Source organism: Lygodium microphyllum, chromosome 2 (genome assembly GCF_053477565.2).
Source record: "Lygodium microphyllum isolate KBCC chromosome 2, Lygodium_microphyllum_v1.1.10, whole genome shotgun sequence".
Classification (NCBI taxonomy): Eukaryota; Viridiplantae; Streptophyta; class Polypodiopsida; order Schizaeales; family Lygodiaceae; genus Lygodium; species Lygodium microphyllum.
In genome coordinates, this window is record NC_141136.1 from 145,633,235 (window position 1) to 145,657,572 (window position 24,338).

Below are 24,338 nucleotides of genomic sequence, written 5' to 3' on the forward strand. Positions count from 1 at the left end.
TGCCCAAAGAGTCTGGCACGCCCAACACAATGTCCAAATAAAAATAACATATCCGTGCGCATAGGCGCATACAAAATAATAATAAATAATCAATGCCTCAATACACATGACAAAATATAGGCATGGCGCCTATCAAAATATAATCCATAGGTCGAATACTCGCTAGACTCCAATGCTTTCCTCCGCCACTGCTGCTATCTCTACACATCAACTGAAGCATTCACAATCATTAGTAAAATAATACAATTAAACCGACAAAAGTGAATACCTAGCAGTCTTCAACTACATAAATAAATCAACTGGTTAGAAACAAATCCTAACCTTAATTTATTACGAGTGCGCACTCTAAACTCATAAACGTTTATTAATTTAATATGCATTTTGCGGAATCACCCGCTATGGAATCACCCATGTACACACTAAATCAATGAAACGCCCGAAAAGGACAGGCGTCCCCATCAACTTCTCGCACAAAGAATTCACTTTGTGTATGAGCCCCGGTCATCAAAGTTTATGTAATCCACTGTAAAACTTCACGGAATCCACCGTGGAATATGCCTCCTGGCATCATACCCCCGGGGTGGGATAGCAATTGACCTCAATTGCTATTAGGTCAATGTGGAGTTAACAGAGTGGGGAAAGCATTTAAGTCTCTAGCGTGCATCCATTGTGCTTCCTCTACAGGATGGTTCTTAAATTTTACTAGATATCTAGAATACCTTCGGCCAGTTCTAGTGGTCATAAAGTCAGTGTCTATGATAGCTTCTAGTTCAAGTATTTCAGTCTCTTCCTCTAATAAAGGTGGGTTTTCATAAATAGGGTGGACAGGTAATTGGCCTCTAAATGGTCTCAATAAACTAATGTGAAATGTATTGTGAATTTTTCAATGAGATGGTAATTCTAACTTGAATGCATTATCATTAATTTTATGAATGATTCTAAATGGTCCATACAATCTAGGAGCTAGTTTGACAGCTGGATGTCTATCTACACTTTGCAGTCTACATTTTTCTATTCTCAGCCAAACATAATCATCAACATTGAAATTCATGGCTTGTCTTTTCTTGTTGGCTTGTTTAGTATATGATTGCTGGGCTTTAGCAATCATATCTTTAACCTCATCAAATATACTGTTATGCATACTAGCAATATCATCAGCACTCTGAATTCTATTAGACAAAGATGCAACAGGTATAGATAATCTATATCCATAAATGACTTCAAACGGTGATTTCTTTGTAGATATGTGCGGTGTATTGTTATATGCAATCTGTAATAAATGCAAATGAGTGTCCCATGTCTGAGGTTTAGAGATAGTATATGCACGTAAAAGATCTAGAATGGTGCTGTTTGTGGCTTCTGTTTGCCCATTAGTTTCTGGATGAAATGCAGATGAGAAATCAATCTTTGTGCCTAGATTAGCAAATAATGTAATCCAAAAATTGTTACAAAATCTAGAATCACGATCTGAAATGATAACTTTTGGCAATCCATGGTTAGTAAAAACAGTTTTCAAAAACAATTATGCTGCTTGTGATGCTGTTAAAGTTTTCTTACATGGAATGAAATATACTTGTTTACTAAATCTATCTACAACTGTCCAAATTATATCATGGTTAGATTTAGTATTTGGTAAACCAGTAATGAAATCCATAGAAATTTGTTCCCAAGGTTTAGATGGAATAGACAAAGGCATAAGTAATCCATACTATTTACCATGATGTCTCTTAACTCTTTGACAAATCAGACATTAAGAAACGAAGTTAGATACATCTGCATCCATATGCAACCAATAAAAATCTTCAGTTAACATACGTAATGTAGATATGATACCTCTATGACCTTGATATGGAAGACAATGAATTTCATTCAAAACAAAAGATCGGAATGGAATGGTAACACACAGTCTCTTTTCATAAAACATAAATCCATCATTATATGACAATGAATCAACAGGAATGAAATTATTTTGAACTAATTTATTCCAATCAGAATGAAAAGTAATATCTTGGTGATATGTATCTTTCATAGCAATCAAAGAATCAAAAGATATGACAGAAATATTATGAATGGCAGGTCTTCTACTCAATGCATCAGCCACTACATTTTCTTTTCCAGGTTGGTATTGAATGATAGGGTGAAAACTTTGAATAAAGGAGGCCCATTTGATATGGCGGTCAAAAATTTGGTGTTGGCTAAGTAAATGTCTAATACTTTGCTGGTCGGTCTTTATCATAAATTTTGAACCCATTAAGTAGTGTTTCCATTGTCTTAATGCTTGTACAACTGCTAATAGTTCTTTGTCATATGTGGAATATTTCAGCTCAGAGGGTTTCAGCTTACAACTAGAATATGCTATAGGATGATTGTCTTGCATAAGTATGGCTCCTATTCCTGATCCGCTAGCATCGGTCACTACTAGAAAGAATGGTCTATTAAAGTCAGGCAACTGTAGAACAAGGGCATTGGTTAATGCATGTTTCAGTAAGTCAAAGGATTTCTGTTGATTTTCGATCCATTGATAAACTATTCCTTTCTTGAGAAGTTTGGTTAATGGTAAAGCAAGTAATGAAAAATTACGTACAAACTTTCTATAGAAACTAGCAAGACCAAGGAATGAGCGTAACTCATGCACGTTTTTAGGAGCATGCCAATTCAATATTGCATCAATTTTCTTAGGATCAACTTTAATTCCATGAGATGATACAATATGACCTAAATACTCAATTTCTGTCTTAAAGAATTCACTCTTGTCAGGATTTTCATACAATTAATTTTCTTTCAATAACTAAAAAACCAATGACAAATGCTCATAATGTTCTTTTTCATTTTGACTAAACACCAAAATATCATCAAAGAAAACAATTACACAATACTGATATTTCAAAAAGATACGGTTCATCATTCTACTAAAGGTAGCAGGTGCATTAGTCAATCCGAATGGCATGACTAAGAATTCATAATGACCAAACTGTGTTCTGAATGCAGTCTTGAATATGTCAAACTTATCTAGCCTCACCTGATGATAACCAGACTTAAGGTCAATTTTACTAAATATAGAAGATCCTTGCAGTTTGTCCATAAGGTCATCAACTCTAGGAATAGGATACCTATTCTTTACAGTGATCTTATTTAAAGCTCGATAGTCAATACACATACGATAGGTATTATTCTTTTTCTTGACTAAGAGAACAGGTGCACCGAATGGAAAACTGCTAGGTCGAATTAAACCTCTATTTAGTAATTCCTCAACTTGACTCTGGATTTCTTTTTGCTCTATCTAGTTGTGCCTATATGGTGCTTTGCAAGGTGGTTGTGTGCTAGGGATCAAATCTATCTTATGGTCTTCTGGACGTGAAGGAGGTAAACTTGGTGGTAGGTCTTCTGCAAAAGAGTCCTTAAAATATGCAATAAATTCCTTATGCCTAGGGTGCATATGATTTTCCTTTACTTGCAATTCATTCACCCAAATGAGATGGAATTTACTACTCTTGCGTAATGCACGTTTAGCTTGAGTATGCAAAAGCAGTGGAAAGACATTAGATGCATGCATACCATATAATGTAATAGATTTTCCTTGAAAATTAATATTCATTGTGTGTGTGGAATAATCTATATCTGGATTATGCTGGTGTCGCCAAGGTATACCTAAAATAATGTCACTCGACTGTAATGGAACAACTAAGAAATTTCTTCTTTCAGTGTATTCGCCAATTTGAATCTCTAAGTCTTGCACTTCCTGTGTACCATTATACCTAGTGCCTAAAAATGCACCTTTTATGCGATAATGCGTGAGTATAGTCTATAATTTCAATTCCTTTACCAATTTTGCTAAAATAAAATCATGAGTACTACCGTCATCATGCAAAATAGTCTTTTCCTTTCCATGTACCAAACATTTCATAGTCAATAATGAATGTGGAGTAGGCATACCTGGTAAAGTATCGGAAGTAGTAGTAGTGTCGTTCTCATCTTCAGTGAAATCAGGTATATCCTCATGTTCGTCTTCGTCCATGGCTCCAAGATAGTTGATATGAGTTGGTGGTTTCTTTGAATGACAATTTGCTACTAGATATTCAGGCTGGTGGCATTTATAGCATACTATTGGCTTGGCTTTGGTTACATTATTTGAAATAGCGCGAAGTCTAGGTACATTTGGATTTGACTGTGGAATAGGCTTAGGATTTGGGTTGACATTGGATGGTAATGCATGTGGTTTAGCCCAATTCTTGCGGAAAGATGATGAAGAGAAATGACCTGGATTAAATCTTCTAAAATTGGAATTGAATTGTTTAGATCCATAATTACCATTGGCTTGGAATTGCTGTGGTCGTCTGTCTCTACCGCGTAGCTTACCTTCAGTGTCGTGAGCTAGTGAAATGGCGTCTTCAAGAGTAGTACGCTTGAACATGTTAACTTCAGCGTAGTAATGTCCAAGAAGTCCAGACATATACTTCCGCTTATGTGTCATCTCTGGTACGTCTTCAAGCATGCGTAGCTGGAGGAGTGCATTCCAAAAACGCTCTGTATATTGAGGAATAGGCTCATGATCCCGTTGCTGGAGTAGATCCCATTGCTTGATAGCTTTCTCATGAAGTTGCGGTGGAAGGAAATTTTGCATGAACTTCTTCTTGAAATCTTCCCAAGTAGTAGGACATTCTATGCTCTTGTGAACTACAGTCCACCAAAATGATGCTCTATCTACCAAATGATTAGTAACACACTTGATTTTATCTTTTTCTAGATAAGTTTCCTCATGGAAATAGTCATCAAACTGACTAATGAATGCTAGAACAGTCTTTCCTTCTCATATGCCATTGAAAGTGCGAAATTTGAAACTTCGTCTACTTATCTTTGATTCCTTGCGAATGGTTTGAGCTTCAAGAGTGGCGTCGATGGTACGTCGAATCAAATCTTCAGCTTGAGGTTCTTCTTTGTCGGTAGACGCTCTTTGTAATTTTGCCAGTTGCGCTTCCAATGCTTGCCTAGCCTTTCGTTCTTCTTCCAATTGCATCATGATTAAGTCCAGCTTTTGCTCCATCGTAGGCTCAAGTAGGTCATCTTCAGCCATAAGATCATCCATATGTGGTTCTGTCATCCTGTAAAACTCAAAAGACCTTTCTCACTCAAAATCAGGTTAGCGGAATGAGCGTAGCTCAAATTCGAGGTTACAAGGCTTATGTGTTTTGGGGTATTTTTTTCTCAATCTTGAGAAAATCTGTGATTTTTCCTTCTTTGTGTGCTGAAAATACTTCAGCAAACCTGCGTATGGGTAGAATACCTTCCAACGAACAACTTTGCAGTTCGCAGTTTCTGCACAGGAACAGCCCTTCTAGGAGTTTTAAGCACAAGTCAGTTCTGACTCCAGTTGACTAGTCTGACTTGCAGAGTTGCAAACTTAGGTGACTTACAGAGTTGCAGACTTGCAAAACTTAGCCGACTTAGTGAACTTGCAGAACTTGATCACTGATGACTTGCAGAACTTGATCTCTGAGTGCAGGACCTGGAGTTGTTGACTTGCAGAGTTGGAAGATAACTTGTCTGACTTGATTTGAGTAAGCTTAATGAATTAAGCTTAGTGGGGGGGGGGGCTTAATGAAGAGAAGAGCGCAGTCATGGGGGGGGGGGCATTTTTCCCAGGCAGCGAAAAACGCGGATAGCCCCTCTGATACCTCGATTTAAAAATTGAAGCTTTAAGCTTCAATACACTAAGCTTTGAAGCTTATTTAATTCTTGAAAGATATGAAGTTGAGACTTATCTCTCTGGTAAACCACGACTTGATGATGGAGATGAGGGAGTGGTCCTTCGCCTGTATTGCCTGGTCCTTCGCAATCTGATGACAGAAACAGGGGTTCTTGATCGCCAGAAGTCTACCTGTATCGACGGTTCGCGATGAGATTGACTGTAGAGTTTGATCATTCTAGGAGCTCCACCTTCGCACGAGATGGGTAGCGATTGGAAGCTCTTGATCTTAGCTCCGCTCTGATACCAGTGGTGCACAGATCGGCCACTGTATGCTCACATAGTGAATCCCGGAAGATCCCCAAGAACAATGAACTCTACCTTTTTGCACAAATTACAATGTAAAAAGCATGTACGACAAGAGCAAGAGACCAATTGGGTTCAATCTCCCCCCATGCCTTGTGTGAGCGCTTCACAAAGCATGTATTTTATGTATATTTCAATCTTCATACTCAATAATAGCCCAATTTACAAAAATATGACAAGCTTTTAGCTTTTGAGTTTGCTTTTACGAAAATAGGAGATAAAGCTAATGGATGGTGCCCAAAGAGTCTAGCACGCCCAACAAAATGTCCAAATAAAAATAACATATCCGTGCGCATAGGCACATACAAAATAATAATAAATAATCAATGCCTCAATAGACATGACAAAATATAGGCGTGGCGCCTATCAAAATATAATCCATAGGTCGAATACTTGCTAGACTCCAATGCTTTCCTCCACCACTGCTGCTATCTCTACACATCAACTGAAGCATTCACAATCGTTAGTAAAATAATACAATTAAACCGACAAAAGTGAATACCTACCAGTCTTCAGCTACATAAATAAATCAACTGGTTAGAAATAAATCCTAACCTTAATTTATTATGAGTGCGCACTCTAAACTCATAAACGTTTATTAATTTAATATGCATTTTGCGGAATCACCCGCTATGGAATCACCCATGTACACACTAAATTAATGAAACGCCCGAAAAGGACAGGCATCCCCATCAACTTCTTGCACAAAGAATCCACTTTGTGTATGAGCCCCGGTCATCAAAGTTTACGGAATCCACCGTGGAATATGCCTCTCGGCATCACTATAGGGGTATATACACGGTGAAAAGGGTGTCTGTGAGTGTGGTTTCAAAAACATATGAAGGGGGCCTTGGGAGATCTTTGGGCATGTAACGTGTCCACTAGAATCCTCTAGGACACGTCTTGGCAGTCCATCGGAAAGACTGTCTAGAGAACTCCACCCGGCACTCCCATGGAATGTTACGGGTTTTGCAATCTAGGTTTCCCCGCGTCTGCCACGTAGCGGAAGTGTCCTGGCCGTTTCCCACCTAGGATCGACCGGAATTAAGGTTTTTCCTATTTGGTCGTTAACTAGCAGCAACTAGCGTCAGACCCGAGCGAACTACTTTACGCAGAAACGCCAGGTCCGAAGCGGATTCATGCTGCACTTGGTTCAAGGAGAATGGGAAACGAGAGGGATGCAAGGGTCGACCTCTCTGCCATAAGGCATAGTCCCATTCCGTTCCCCTAAAATAGCGTGAATCGGGTAATAGGTAATTCTAAGTCATCGTTCTTGTTATTTGTTTCGGCGATGATGATCATCCCTCTGTTCGTCGAAGATTTTGAGAAAAGTTCCCGGCTAACCGGGACCACCCATCCATAGGACGGACCCATGGTCCATCCTCCGCACTTTCCTCGGTTTGTTTTAGTTATGTAATTACCTACCACATTAATTTGACATATAACAAACAGCTTCCTTGATTAACCCTGTTAAGCACTGGTTCCTTCACGTAATCTTATCACAGGACATAAAGAAAACAATGTCAAACAACTTCTTTATTATCATTTTATCCTTTTATCTTTGAAATACAAGGAGTTCCGCCCGTAGGCTTGTTCATAATCCGCCCGAAGGCTATCCAGTAATCCGCTAGGGATCACTAATCCAAGCTTCTGCCCGTAGACTAGTATGCGGCCCTCGAGATCCAATCCCGAGTCACGTTAGCCTCTTGTGCAGGACCCGGAAGGCGAGGGATTTACGGCCAGAGCCCCCCCTGGCACCCAAGTGTCCTCCTGCTCCAAGTAGAGCTCAACGGAAAGACCTCACACGGCGGGTTCGGTCCACGTTCCCGGCGCAGTCAACAACCCCCTTGGTTAGGGTCAGGCAGGCAGTCGGGGGTAACTGAGCTGCCACTCCCTTCAGGCCTTCAACCTAAAGCATTTATATATCTTTCATCCTTTAGTTCCTTGAACAAACAATGCAAACAGTGCTTTCTAAATTGTTACAAGCACAATCAATTCCCGTGGACGTTTAGCTGGCAAACTGTTAAGGAGTGACTCCTTCTCTCCGAATGCATCCCGCATTCGATCCGGAATCAATTGCAACATGGCAAGATTCCTATCGTCTTTGGGTTAGGGTCATACCCTGTCAATACTTTTAGGTTTTGTTAATGGTAGATTCCGGCGACCATGTCGATTTAGTTTATTGACTAATCATTTGCGTCCAAGCAAATACCTAGCTTCCCCTTAACTTGGCAAATTTTCCCTAATGAGGATAGAGCGAGAGGATGACTACCCTTTTCCCTTGCAAGTTAAACTCGCGCAAGAACCTGCCAACCTTAATCCACGGAATGGAAAAACTTCTTACGATCAACCCCCAAGGCTAAGTGATGTTGCAATTTACTGCACAAGTGTCGCCTCCATCATTTCGCCTAATGAATGGCGTATTCAGGTCACGGAATTAACTTCAGACGAGAAGGAGGATTTAGGGTGTCTTTTTACCCACCCCATCCTTAATTTCACTAAATCGACAACGTTTAGTCCTAGGGATCCAACTCAATTCGAGTTTCATCAGTTTGAACGCTTGGTCCTTAAGGTAGGAATCCTAGATTATTGTTTACATGAGCATCCAATTAGCTCAACATTTTTGGGAATATGGTTAGGACTATTGGGTTTGAAGGTTTCGACTTAGCGACAATGGAAAAACTTGGCCGAATCCTTAACGTGCTAATCCCTAGTTAATGTTTGGGGTATCTATCCTATTGACTGAACCATACCCATGTGAATCCTTTGTGACTAGGTGATTTGGGTAATTCACTATGCTTGTCTCGCGACAAGGATGAATCCTTCCTAGAGATAATAAAGTAGATCTAAAGGAGGAAAAATAGTTGCAACTACCGCAATACATGTAAACATGTGATTCATTGCTTCTACGCATCACATGGTTCACAATAACTCTATCTTTCCTTGGTATAGTAAAAATGCATGATAATCTGGGTACTAACTTTCCTAGGACCTACTAGGACTTACATCAAATAACCATGCCTACAACCTTGTTGTCTACACTTTAGAATCTCATGCTTTGATAAACCATGCGACCTTTCCTTAATACGGCTCCTGATGAATGAGATTTCTGCATGATGACTATGCAACACGTAACTTTCCCCTAGCTACAATGTAGTTAATGAAGTTCATACCAAACTAAAGCTAGTGTTAACTTATTCCATGTTACATGCTACTTGCAAGTCCATAAGATCATTTTCGTACTCTTCTATTTCTTTTCGGATAATATCTTATGGGTGTTAACTTTTCCTCATGAATCATTACAAGGAAGATGTTGCCTAAAATGCGGCACACGCTTATTCCCACCATGTCTAGTAACCAAATGCACTTATCAATTTCATTTCTTTGCCCTACATGTTTAGACTCATTACTTTGATAATGTTCCAAAATAGCAACATGCAGCTAGTCTTCTAAGGCGGACAACTCTGGAAATGCAACTGTTTCAATTTCATGACATGCATCAACCTTGTCTAATGTTTAAAGAGATAATTTATCAAATGTATTTTTAACGCTGCCACATGCATTAAAAATAAGTGTAAAATGCATTCTCCCTTATGGAATTAAGCGTGCCTAAACATTTCTTTGTGTGAGAATAAACTCGAAAAAACCTGGACTTGTGGGCTCGCGGAGATATCCACTTGAATGCTTGGAGATGAGCCTCCCGCAGGCGCACTTTGTGACTTTTTTGGGGCCATCGCAGGCGTGGTTTCGGCTTCTGGTTTGCCTTTGCGGTCTATGAATTGACTTGCCTTGGTATGCAGCCTCCAGACCTTTGCCTTTTTCCCTCGTACGCAGGAGATTCCTTTGCGGGACTTTGGATAAATGGTGCTTGCGGAAGAGGGCTTTATGAGTTCTTTAGGAAAAACCCGGGTGGCTAGGAATGGGTTCACGAATGGCTTGTGGGCTTTGAAGCCTATTTGCGGAAAGCCTCTTACGATGTGTCTTGAGGGAGGGCTTTATAGCTTCTTCTTCTTCTCTTCAAAGTCCCGGGGGGGGGGGGGGGGGGTATGAATGGACTTATGGGGATCTAGTGGGAAGGGGGCTTAAGAAATCCCCCTTAGAAGCTTCTTAAGAAGCTTCTAAGCTTCTGCAGTAACGTCGGGGGGGGGGGGGGGGGGGGGGGGGGGGGGTCGTGATCAAGGCGAGGTGGCGGCGGGCTGTGGTGGCCTGGCGGACCGTGGCGGCGGACTATGGCGGCTGGCGGCTTCCTGCACGGCGGCGACGGCACCCTGATCTCCCTCCTTTCCCCAACGGCGGGCAGCAGCGTCGCCTCCTCCCTCTCACAGCACCATCCCTTTCCCCTTCCTCCTCTCTCCCTAACGGGAGTTCATATAGGCAAGGGGGGGGAGGGAAGAGAAAGCCTCCACACACGTGGCCAGTGCATGGGTTCCCCCCCTCCCATGCAGGCCACGACTCATCCATGGGCCATCCCCCCACACTCCCTCTTCTCCAGCCATGCATCGGCTGGGGAAAAGGGATTAAAGTTTAAAAAAAAAAAATTGCCTTGAATATTCAAAATTGCCCCTCCCAAGAGGGTGTTTTTGTGAGACTTGCGGTTTTGAACTTTCGGTTTTGATTTACCAATGCGGAGGACCCCATTTCTCGCGTGCGGGTCACACATTACACTGCCAATAATTTCAATGCAAGAGATAACCTTTGCATAAGGTTTACGTCGTGTGCGGGACGTCAATATTCACGGGTGGGAATATTACATTCTCTCCCCCTTAGAAGAATCGAGATGTCCTCATCTCGAGATAAACTGGGGATATTGAAGATTGAGAGAGCTTTCATCCATCCAGGTAGCATCCTCTTCGGGATAATCTTTCCACTGGATGAGGCATTCTTTCAAGGTTCTAGATCTCAATTGCCTCTCCCTGACATCTAAAATCTTTTCCGGTCTTAGTTCAAGGACTCCTTGACTAGGCATTACAACTTGTTGGTCATCAAGTACATGATTTGGGTTGGGTACATATTTTTTTAAGAGACTAATATGGAATACATTGTGAACTTTTAGGTTATCTGGAAGTTGCAATTTATAAGCATTGGGTCCCAGGCATTTGAGGATTTTATACGGACCACAATACCTTGGACTTAGCTTCTTGCATTCACCTAGAGATAGAGAACTCCTTTTTGGGCGTACACGAATGAAAACCATGTCTCCTTCTCCGAAGACCCTCTCTTGGCGTTTCAAATCCGCATATGCCTTTTGTCTATCTTTGGCTGCTTGTATGTCTTGTCTTATTGACCTTATTTGGTCATCCATGTCCTCCAACATTTGTCTTGAAGCTTCCACCCTTAGGGTAGGATCAGAAAAATTTAGGGGACTTCGACAATCATGACCATACAATGCCTGAAAAGGGGTCATTTGAATGCTCTGCTGGTAAGAAGCATTGTAGGTAAATTCTACTAACGGCAAGTACTGAATCCATCTCTTCGGCTCTCGACAGCAGTAAGCCCTAAGCATATCCTCAATGATTTGATTTACTCGCTCTGTTTGGGGATGGTAGGCAGTACTAAAATAGAGTTGAGTTCCAATAGCTTCAAAGATAGCTCTCCAGAAGTGTGAAGTGAAGAGAGAGTCTCGATCGCTAACGATCCTTCTAGGTAGCCCATGTAGCTTGAATATTTCTTTGATAAACACTCTTGCAATGTCGGAGGCTTTATAGTTTGTCTTTACTGGAATCAGGTGTGCAACCTTGGTAAGCATGTCAACTACAACCATAATGGAGTTGTATCCTCCTTGGACTTGGGGTAAGCCCACCACAAAATCCATACTGATGAATTCCCATTTCATTTGGGGAATGTCAAGTGGTTGCAATTTCCCTGGCATCATGACATGTTCAGCCTTGATACGTTGGCAAGACAAACATTCAGTGACATATTTGAGAATGTCACCTTTGAGCCTCTCCCAATGATAGCTCTTCCTAACTGCATTAAGAGTTTTTGCATAGCCAGGATGTCCTGCAAAAGGGGAATCATGAGCTTCCCATAATATCTTTTGCTTAAGTGACTGACTTGTTGGTATACATAACCTTGTTCTGTAATAGACAAGTCCATTATCAGTGGAAAATTCCCGATACTTAGCTTGTGACTTCAGATTCTGCTCTTTGGTAGCTATTTCTTTTATCATGGTTTGGTAGGCCAAATCATGGCATGCCTCCTCTCTAGCTAGTTCGAGTATAGGGTTGCTTGGCATAGATACCGTTGTAGCCAGAGATCTGGCCGTTGATGGATTCTGCAAGATTAGGGAGTTTAGGAATGCCTTGCGACTGAGTGCATCGGCAACTACATTCTCTTTCCCTGGTCGATACTTGATTTCAAAATCATACTCCTCCAATACTTCGATCCATCGACGTTGCCTCATGTTGAGCTCGTTCTGGGTAAAAATCCATTTGAGACTCTTATGATCTGTTACTAGAGTAAACTTGTTACCCAACAGGTAGTGTCTCCAAAGCTTTAGAGCATGGATGACAGCTAATAACTCCAGATCATGCGTGGCATAATTCTTTTCATGACTCTTCAATTTCCTTGAAGAATATGCTACGGGATGACCTTCCTGCATGAGTACACACCCCAAGGCAAGAATGCTGGCATCAGTTACGACCTCGAACTCCTTATTGAGGTCGGGAAGTTTCAGAATAGGTGCTGATACCAAACGTTGCTTCAATTGGTCGAAGCTATTTTGCTCGAGAGTTGACCATGTAATAGAAGTCTGCTTTTTTAGTAAGTCGGTAAGAGGTGCTGCAATCAAATCATAGTTTTTGATAAAGACCCTATACCATCCTGTCAAGCCAAGAAAACTGCGTATTTCTTTGACGGATACTGGTATTGGCCATTCAAGCACATCTCTGACTTTGGCTGGGTCTACTGATATTCCTTCTGATGATACTATGAATCCTAGATATTCAATCTGACGTTTGAAGAATGCACACTTCTTCATTTTTGCATATAGCTTATGAGACCTCATTGTCTCAAGGACAATCCGAAGTTGAGATTCATGATCTTCTTCCTGTTTAGAATAGACTAAAGTATCATCGAAGAAGACAAGCACGAAATCATCAAGATATGGTCTAAAAATATCCTGCATTAATCTATTGAAGGTGGCAGGTGCATTTGTAAGCCCGAATGACATAACCAAGAATTCAAAGTGCCCATATCTTGTATTGAAGGCCGTTTTTGGAATATCTTCATCCTTGATCCTGATTTGATAGTAACCTGACCTGAGATCAATTTTGGAGAAGATCTTTGCACCTTGAAGGCGATCGAGAAGCTCATCTATTCTAGGAATAGGATACTTGTTCTTGACTGTTGATTGATTCAACCCACGGTAATCAATACATAGTCGAAGTGTCCCATCTTTCTTCTTCTGGAATAGAACTGGAGCTCCCCATGGTGAGTTGCTGGGCCGGATGTAACCCTATTCTAACAGTTGCTTGAGTTGTTCCTTCAACTCAATAGCCTCCGGAATGGACATTCTATAAGGTCTCTTTGCAATTGGCGCAGCTCCAGGTATTAGCCTTATTTCATGATCAACTTCTCTTGGAGGTGGAAGTTCAGTTAATTCCTCAGGGAATACGTCAGCGTATTCTTTTAGCCAAGAGGGTCCCTCATGAGACTCTTGCTTTTGATCTAACTTGTTGAGTTTGATCAAGTAAACAGGTAATCCTTTCCTAACCCCTTTTATGATCCGCGATACTTTGGCTAACTGGATCCTTGGCACTCTTGCCTCACCTTGAGTTGTAACAAACTCTCTTTCAGAGTTTCGAAAGGAAACTTGACCCTTTCCACAGTGGATGTGAGCGTCATTAGGCTTAAGCCAATCCATCCCGAGTAGGCACTCATGGATACCTAAGTTCATGACTCTGAATTTGACTGAGGTTTTCTTTCCTCCCAGATAGAACTCCTCCTTAGCAGTTTTCCTGGTACAAGTTACCTCACGACCGTTTGCCAATTCCACAAGTAGGGTAGGTGCTTCTACTGTGGCTATTCCTAATCTCTTAGCACACGCTGGTGAGATAAAGGAATGTGTACTGCCACAATCAATCAAGGTTTTGAAACCTTTACCTTGATAGTCCGACGGTGTTTGAATCACCGAGAACTGGCGATTCGGCCCCTTCTTGTGTAAAGCGGCATGGACCGTCGCTCTTTCGAATTCCGCTTCCATAGTCGGATCTTCCCCTTCTTCTGCATCACATCTTTGCCTATTGATAATGCAGGCAGCTCTTCCTCTTCCACGGGTGGCGGCTCCCTGACCGTGGCCTGCACCTTGACGGAGTCCTTCGCTAAGCTTGGGACATTGCCTTTTGAAGTGACCGAGTTCATTGCAGTGGAAACATCGGAGGTTTCGGCCATTACTGTGAGTAGGAACAAAGTTGTTGACGTTATTTGTCCTTGCTTTCTTCCTTTGTCCCTGATTGTGGCCTTGAACTCTCTTAACTTGGGGTCTGAATGCTCCTCTGTTCGGGTCGCTATAAGACCAATTCTTAATACCCCTTGGTTTAGCTTGCACTTCCTGAATTATAGGTGCCGCTCGAATGAGTGCATCCTGAAGATCTGATGGACGCATAGATTCAAGACGGGTATTTACAGGTGGATTTAAGCCTGCGCAAAATTTGGACACCTGCTGTGTCGTGTCCATTTGTGGCGCATACTTTAACAGTGAGACAAACTTAGAGTAGTATGCGTCAAGGGTGAGTCCTAACTGTTTTAGCTCATAGAACTCATTCATTTTCTTTGTACGATATGCAGGTGGAAAATATCTGCCTTGCACGGCTTGCTTTAACTTCTCCCAGGTAACGGACCCCTCTGAAATCCCTTGATCCCTGCACCATTGTTTCCACCAAAGTCTGGCTTCACCGGTGAGTTTTAATTTGGCGAGCATGGCCTGATTGGTAGGTGCAGTACCAGCTGCTTCGAAGTAGTCCTCCATAGATTCAATCCAAATCTCAGCATCCGACTGGACGAATTTGCCTCTCCCGTCAAACTCGGGTGGCTTTATCTGTTTGAGGAGGAACTTCTTCTCCTGGATCACAGTAGTACTTGATGTAGGGGGTGAATTTGGACCCTGTTCCTGGGGTTGTGCCTGGATAAAAGTTTTCTTAACATTATTGTATGATAATTGATATTAGCTTATCTTTAATTCATCTATCTCGTAAATCATGAAGCTACTTAATTTCCGTAACAACCCTGATACACAATCGGTTATTGATAAAAGAAGTCCTTATTTATATTTACATGGCATAGCCTTATACAACATCTCGTGTGATGATAATCCAATCATTATATTTAGTTTGGGGAGAACAACATTGTATTGGATTTGTCTACAGGAACTGTGTAATAGTAGGGTTTTGGGTCATGAATCTTTAGGAATCGATAATTCATCGGAAGCTCAGGATATCCTTTCCGCTGGAATCCATACTTCCCATGGCGGCCCAATACCTTAATCCTGTCAGCTGGGATTACACGGGTTACTTCCTCATATACATATGAGTTCAATTCAACCCTCCGACCTCGAATATGCAAAGTCGAATTTACGTGAGCTTCCACAAAAATGAACAGCTTCACGATTTTCAAATCTTCCAACCACTTGATCCTCTTTAGGTTGGTTTGTAAATAAGCGAACCGGTGGGCAGCTATGTAGTAGATTCCTGAAAACCCAGTCCATCTTCGTTCTATATATAAAGGTGATGGATTATAAATCTGCTCCAGGATGTTCATCATTTCAATTCTCTGCCTATAATGCGGAGAATGCATTGCAGTCATAAACATGATCCGGAACACCAAAAACTTGTTCCACGCTTCGTAATTCTGCAAGACAGTATTGAAGATGAGGAAATGTTTGGACACCAACAATTTCTTTACTTCATTTTTAATGAAATCTCATGAAAATAATTCCGTTGTTGGTCGGCTCTGATACCAACTGTAACGTGTCCACTAGAATCCTCTAGGACACGTCTTGGCAGTCCATCGGAAAGACTGTCTAGAGAACTCCACCCGGCACTCCCATGGAATGTTACGGGTTTTGCAATCTAGGTCTCCCCGCGTCTGCCACGTAGCAGAAGTGTCCTGGCCGTTTCCCACCTAGGATCGACCGGAATTAAGGTTTTTCCTATTTGGTCGTTAACTAGCAGTAACTAGCGTCAGACCCGAGCGAACTACTTTACGCAGAAACGCCAGGTCTGAAGCGGATTCATGCTGCACTTGGTTCAAGGAGAATGGGAAACGAGAGGGATGCAAGGCTCGACCTCTCTGCCATAAGGCATAGTCCCATTCCGTTCCCCTTAAACAGCGTGAATCGCGTAATAGGTAATTCTAAGTCATCGTTCTTGTTATTTGTTTCGGCGATGATGATCATCCCTCTGTTCATCGAAGATTTTGAGAAAAGTTCCTGGCTAACCGGGACCACCCATCCATAGGACGGACCCATGGTCCATCCTCCGCACTTTCCTCGGTTTGTTTTAGTTATGTAATTACCTACCACATTAATTTGACATATAACAAACAGCTTCCTTGATTAACCCTGTTAAGCACTGGTTCCTTCACGTAATCTTATCACAGGACATAAAGAAAACAATGTCAAACAACTTCTTTATTATCATTTTATCCTTTTATCTTTGAAATACAAGGAGTTCCGCCCGTAGGCTTGTTCATAATCCGCCCGAAGGCTATCCAGTAATCCGCTAGGGATCACTAATCCAAGCTTCTGCTCGTAGACTAGTATGCGGGCCTCGAGATCCAATCCCGAGTCACGTTAGCCTCTTGTGCAGGACCCGGAAGGCGAGGGATATATGACCAGAGCCCCCCCTGGCACCCAAGCGTCCTCCTGCTCCAAGTAGAGCTCAACGGAAAGACCTCACACGGCGGGTTCGGTCCACGTTCCCGGCGCGGTCAACAACCCCCTTGGTTAGGGTCAGGCAGGCAGTCGGGGGTAACTGAGCTGCCACTCCCTTCAGGCCTTCAACCTGAAGCATTTATATATCTTTCATCCTTTAGTTCCTTGAACAAACAATGCAAACAGTGCTTTCTAAATTGTTACAAGCACAATCAATTCCCGTGGACGTTTAGCTGGCAAACTGTTAAGGAGTGACTCCTTCTCTCCGAATGCATCCCGCATTCGATCCGGAATCAATTGCAACATGGCAATATTCCTATCGTCTTTGGGTTAGGGTCATACCCTGTCAATACTTTTAGGTTTTGTTAATGGTAGATTCCGGCGACCATGTCGCTTTAGTTTATTGACTAATCATTTGCGTCCAAGCAAATACCTAGCTTCCCCTTAACTTGGCAAATTTTCCCTAATGAGGATAGAGCGAGAGGATGACTACCCTCTTCCCTTGCAAGTTAAACTCGCGCAAGAACCTGCCAACCTTAATCCACGGAATGGCAAAACTTCTTACGATCAACCCCCAAGGCTAAGTGACGTTGCAATTTACTGCACAAGTGTCGCCTCCATCATTTCGCCTAATGAATGGCGTATTCAGGTCACGGAATTAACTTCAGACGAGAAGGAGGATTTAGGGTGTCTTTTTACCCACCCCATCCTTAATTTCACTAAATCGACAACGTTTAGTCCTAGGGATCCAACTCAATTCCAGTTTCATCAGTTTGAACGCTTGGTCCTTAAGGTAGGAATCCTAGATTATTGTTTACATGAGCATCCAATTAGCTCAACGTTTTTGGGAATATGGTTAGGACTATTGGGTTTGAAGGTTTCGACTTAGCGGTAATGGGAAAACTTGGCCGAATCCTTAACGTGCTAATCCCTAGTTAATGTTTGGGGTATCTATCGTATTGACTGAACCATACCCATGTGAATCCTTTGTGACTAGGTGATTTGGGTAATTCACTATGCTTGTCTCGCGACAAGGATGAATCCTTCCTAGAGATAATAAAGTAGATCTAAAGGAGGAAAAATAGTTGCAACTACCGCAATACATGTAAACATGTGATTCATTGCTTCTACGCATCACATGGTTCACAATAACTCTATCTTTCCTTGGTATAGTAAAAATGCATGATAATCTGGGTACTAACTTTCCTAGGACCTACTAGGACTTACATCAAATAACCATGCCTACAACCTTGTTGTCTACACTTTAGAATCTCATGCTTTGATAAACCATGCGACCTTTCCTAAATACGGCTCCTGATGAATGAAATTTCTGCATGATGACTATGCAACACGCAACTTTCCCCTAGCTACAATGTAGTTAATGAAGTTCATACCAAACTAAAGCTAGTGTTAACTTATTCCATGTTACATGCTACTTGCAAGTCCATAAGATCATTTTCGTACTCTTCTATTTCTTTTCGGATAATATCTTATGGGTGTTAACTTTTCCTCATGAATCATTACAAGGAAGATGTTGCCTAAAATGCGGCACACGCTTATTCCCACCATGTCTAGTAACCAAATGCACTTATCAATTTCATTTCTTTGCCCTACATGTTTAGACTCATTACTTTGATAATGTTCCAAAATAGCAACATGCAGCTAGTCTTCTAAGGTGGACAACTCTGGAAATGCAACTGTTTCAATTTCATGACATGCATCAACCTTGTCTAATGTTTAAAGAGATAATTTATCAAATGTATTTTTAACGCTGCCACATGCATTAAAAATAAGCGTAAAATGCATTCTCCCTTATGGAATTAAGCGTGCCTAAACATTTCTTTGTGTGAGAATAAACTCAAAAAAACCTGGACTTGTGGGCTCGGGGAGATATCCACTTGAATGCTTGGAGATGAACCTCCCGCAGGCGCACTTTGTGACTTTTTTGGGGCCATCGCAGGTGTGGTTTCGGCTTCTGGTTTGCCTTTGCGGTCTATGAATTGACTTGCCTTGGTATGCAGCCTCCAGACCTTTGCCTTTTTCCCTCGTACGCAGGAGATTCCTTTGCGGGACTTTGGATAAATGGTGCTTGCGGAAGAGGGCTTTATGAGTTCTTTAGGAAAAACCCGGGTGGCTAGGAATGGGTTCACGAATGGCTTGTGGGCTTTGAAGCCTATTTGCGGAAAGCCTCTTACGATGTGTCTTGCAGGAGGGCTTTATAGCTTCTTCTTCTTCTCTTCAAAGTCCTGGGGGGGGGGGTATGAATGGACTTATGGGGATCTAGTGGGAAGGGGGCTTAAGAAAGCCCCCTTAGAAGCTTCGTAAGAAGCTTCTAAGCTTCTGCAGTAACGTCGGGGGGGGGTCGTGATCAAGGCGAGGTGGCGGCGGGCTGTGGCGGCCTGGCGGACCGTGGCGGCGGACTATGGCGGCTGGCGGCTTCCTGCACGGCGGCGACGGCACCCTGATCTCCCTCCTTTCCCCAACGGCGGGCAGCAGTGTCCCCTCCTCCCTCTCACAGCACCGTCCCTTTCCCCTTCCTCCTCTCTCCCTAACGGGAGTTCATATAGGCAAGGGGGGGGAGGGAAGAGAAAGCCTCCACACACGTGGCCAGTGCATGGGTTCCCCCCCTCCCATCCAGGCCACGACTCATCCATGGGCCATCCCCCCACACTCCCTCTTCTCCAGCCATGCATTGGCTGGGGAAAAGGGATTAAAGTAAAAAAAATAATAATTTGCCTTGAATATTCAAAATTGCCCCTCCCAAGAGGGTGTTTTTGTGAGACTTGCGGTTTTGAACTTTCGGTTTTGATTTACCAATGCGGAGGACCCCATTTCTCGCGTGCGGGTCACACATTATACTGCCAATAATTTCAATGCAAGAGATAACCTTTGCACAAGGTTTACGTCGTGTGCGGGACGTCAATATTCACGGGTGGGAATATTACAGGGCATGAGAGTGAAAGGGTATAGGAAGGGGGATGTTGAAGGGATTTTTGAACATGGGGGGGGGGGGGGGGGGGGTACATTCCAAGCCAAGGGGAAAGGTGAAGGGTGAAAGGGAGTTTCAAAAAGCACAAGAAGGGGGGCTTATGAATTCAAGCACGGGGGAAAGGTAATAAGACTTTTTAAGCCTTAATTCTTTTCGGGGGGGTTTCCATCCATGTGAAGGGGGCTTAAGGGGGAAAGGGCTTAAGGCTTTAAGCACGAAGGGGGAAGAAAAAAAAAGACTTATAAAGGCTTAATGACTTTTAACACCAGGGGTTAAAGGTGTAAGAATCGCCTGTGAGGGGACTAAATCCCAAGGGGAGGGGGGATAAAGAGCTTATAAGAACCTTCAAGAAGAAGGCTTCATGAATCCACAGGAAGGGGGGCTTAGCTTTTCCCCTAGGAAGCTTCAAGAAGCTTCTTGAAGCTTCTAGAAGAAAACGTGGTATACCCACGCGGAGGAAAAGTATGGTGGCAGCTGAGGTACTCCCAGGATGGGGACAGACGACAGTTTGTTGGCGACAGCGGCAGCTGGCGTAAGATGGCGGCGCTCGTGTTGCAGCAGCTAGCGGCCCACTCCGTCGCTCTCTCACAGCCCTCAGTTGGAGACCCAAGCAGTGTTCCGTCCTGTCTCCCAGTCTCCCCTCCCTCCTCTAACTTCACACAGCCTTATACTTCCCTCCCAGTTGTCCCTCTCTCACAATCTTGGCGGCGTCACGGCTCTTGCCTCTCCACCACTCTTATCTAGCGGTGTTCCATTATCACCTTCCTCCTCCAGCTCGGCAGCAACACGAGGTTTGCAGCAGAGCGATGGATCCTTTCTCTCCTCTCATGACCACCTCTAATCCTTCCCTTCCCCACAGGGGGTTTATATGGGAGAGGGAGAGGTACCTCCCCTCCCCCACATGGTTCATGCATGGGTTTCATCCCCTCTATATGGCATCCAGCAAGGATGCTCAGTCATCCTTGCTATTCCCCTCCCCTCCAGCACCACAAGAGTCGGCTGGGGGAAAGGGGGGGAATAATAAAAAAATTTCCATTATTCCTAAAGTTTATTCTTTTGGCCTCCTAAGAGGAGGTTCCCACGTAACTAAACGGGTGTTTTTTTCTTTTAACTCGTTTATGCAAGTGGAGATCAAGATACATTGTGGATAATTTGAAAATCACACCGCCAGTGTATTTCTGATGTTGGAATTCCCTTGCATGACTATCACATGCGTTAGAAATATTATCAATGGAAATATTACACGTCCGAGGGCCGAGTAGAAGGGGCCGTATGTAACTATCTGAATGCCAAATTTGGCTAGTCTGAACCCGAATGTCCGAGGGCCGAGTGGGTTGAGGCTAAGTCAGGAGGCCGAGTGGGCAGAGGGCCAAATGGCTGAATAGTCCAAGTGCCAGATTCGGATGGCCGAGCGTGGGCGTCCGAGTAGTAGTGGCCGAATGGTTTCAGGACCAAGTGGTCAGGAGGGCCAAGTGGGCCAAGGGCCGAATGGTCGAGCGGTTCGAGGGCTGATTCTGGGACTCGGCCCAGAATTTTCGTCACTCAGACACGCCGAGCGGGACACGTTTTTTTGTCGAACCTCACGAAATTTTCCACGCCAAACGTTGGAAGCCTTCCCCCTAGTCAAATAGTTCCAGATCCATCCTACTCATTTAGGGAAAGGTGTAGAATTACCTGGGCTGAGTAAATATCTCTCTAATGCCAAGATCGAAGTAGATCCACTCACCATCCTGAAACCCTGCAATGCACAATGTGGCCTTTCTTGCCACTTTTGGCCCTTATATCCCTTCCTGGGTATGGTATTGTTGCCCCCTATTACTCCCTTAGCGACTTTAGGCATCACAAGCGAGCTTTTTACTATTTTTTGCACGATTTTTGCCCTATTTTTTCCCTGTTTTGCAATAGTAAACCCTAATGCTTATTTTCTTTGTTTTTCTTTGTTTTCTCCTGCTCCAATGCATCCAAATCACAAAGTAAATACCTACACTACTCCATCTCACAACATAAATCTCAAAAAAGCAAAAACCTACTTGCTAAGGAGGTCGAATACCATCTTCAACCCCCTCCCTTCCTACCTATCTCAAGCACCGGTTTGGAGAAAAACCTTCCTTCAATGCTCGATTTGAAGCGCGCAAGCGCTCAAGGCTTGAATCCGTTGGTCCTGGCAATGGAACCAAAATGTGGGGGCTTTCGCTCGACCTCCAAGACCTACGGTCTGCTGATTGTTTCAAGTGTTCCAAGCCGAGCACTAATGGCTACCTCTCACATAGCCGACGTGCCATCCATATCTACGGATGTAGTGAGCTTACCTCCCTAACGATCAAGTTACCTCCTCTCCCGCACACTCCAGTAGCTCCACGATCCAAATGCAAGCTTCAAGCAAGCTCCATCCTCAAGCTCCACACTCCAAGCTCCATCACCGCAAGCAAGAGAAGAGAAGAGAAGAGAAGAAGAGAGAAGAAGATGGAGAGCTTCTCCACCCCACGGTCCCTCACCCTCACACACTCACTCCCTCACACTCTCACACTCCCTCTCCACCCCACGGTCCCTCACCCTCACACACTCACTCCCTCACCCCACGGTCCCTCACCCTCAAACACTCACTCCCTCACACTCTCACACTCCCTCTCTCAAGCACAAGCTCAAGCAAGCAAGATTAAGAAGAAGAGAGCCACTTTTTGTTACACACAAAAATGAGATTCTCATTCACTTTTCAACTTTATATACAAAACCCTACATCCCTTTCGGGTGGTCATCCCCTTTTCCCTTTTTTACATGGCCAGCTGTAGCCTAGGCCCTTTTTTCCATTGTCCTTCTATCTTCCTAGCTTCCTTTCCACTGCCCATATATATTTACAAATTACACGGGTGATAGCCCAGCACTCCTTGAATTAAACCGCGATGCGCTTGCGCTCTTTTACACAATTTTTGTCTTGCGCTTTTCCATGTGTACCTTTGCCTTCCATTTCTCTTGCCTTAACCTTTGTCTTTGTCTTTTATTTTAGCTTTCCGGATTTTCCACCACCTGGCACTCTTTTACAAGATTTTAGGGTGCGTCTTTGTCTTCTAAAATGCACCTTTCCCCTTTTGCAGTTGCCTTGGACTTTTAAGGTTTCCCTTGCGCTTTAGGCCTTTTCTCCTCTTCTTTCTTTAGCTGAGCTACCATTTTTTTGCCTTCGCCCTGCGTCTTTTTTATTTCCTTTAACTTTCTTCGTGTTGGGGTTAACACAACTATCACGCGCGCCAAGAAGAAGGAACTAGTTGTCTAGAAAGAGAACAACTCTCCTGCCAAGATTGTGAAGTTCAACCTGCCAACAGAGGGACAGAGCAATACAGGACAGAACAATGTAGTATAGAGCACTGTAGTGCCACAGAGAGTCATAGAGTCAGTCCTAGAAACAGGACCAGAGGTCCAAGAGAAAGACAATATAGAAGCACCTCCAAAATAGAGGAAGTGTTGATGCTGCCATTACTAGAAGAAAAGGAAAGATGAAAATGGGTGTATCTTCATTCCCGAGCAGGCTGGAAAAGCTCATGGATCCTATAAAAGACTATGACTTGGTAAAAGACCTAAACACTTTTAAACCAAACTTAACATTCGGATACTTAATGATGCTGTCTCCCAGCTGCCAAAAGAAATTCAAAAGTATCTTGAAAAGAAGACATGGACTAAGGATTTCTCCCCCAATAACAACAAAGTCTAATGGAGCCCCAGAGCTTGTATATGAAGTAGATGGGGCTAACGCCTTCCTAGATCCTGGAACCCCAGAGATTAGTGTATGGATAGAAGGATGCTTTATTTCAAATGCATTGATTGATGGAGGCTCAACAGTAAACATAATGATGGCGGATGTGACAATGAAGGACTTAGGTTTGCATGGAATTCAACCTACACAGTGGCTTATCAGATTGGCAGACCAAAGCAAAATTAAACCATTGGACATCCTCCCATACGTAAAAACAACCCTTGCAAGAAGAGACTATTGGCTGACATATTTGGTGGTCAAACCAAATTCTTATGGGACCTCATACCCTCTGCTGTTGGGAAGACCTTGGCTTTTTGAAGCAAGAGTCAAGACAGACTGGTTCAAAGGAACCCTAACACTAGGCAAAGGATGGCATTGAAATTGTATGGATCACAAAAAGACAATGGATCCACATCCATCGAAGTCATAAGTAACTCCTCCAACGAGGTAACAGATGGTAAATCAGGAGACGAAGAGGCTGTTAAATAGATCTTTCCCAAGAAAATAGAGGCACAATCCCTAACACTGGGCATTGTAAGCCAACTACCAAAGGAAGCCAAGTCTTTGTCTATGGGAGAATACCTCGTGCCTCAACTAGAATTGACTTCTAAGATTACCTCTAATAGTGAGATAGAAGCATGGATGTACTGTTCTCCCTGTTACATGTCAGTCACAGAGACAGAGC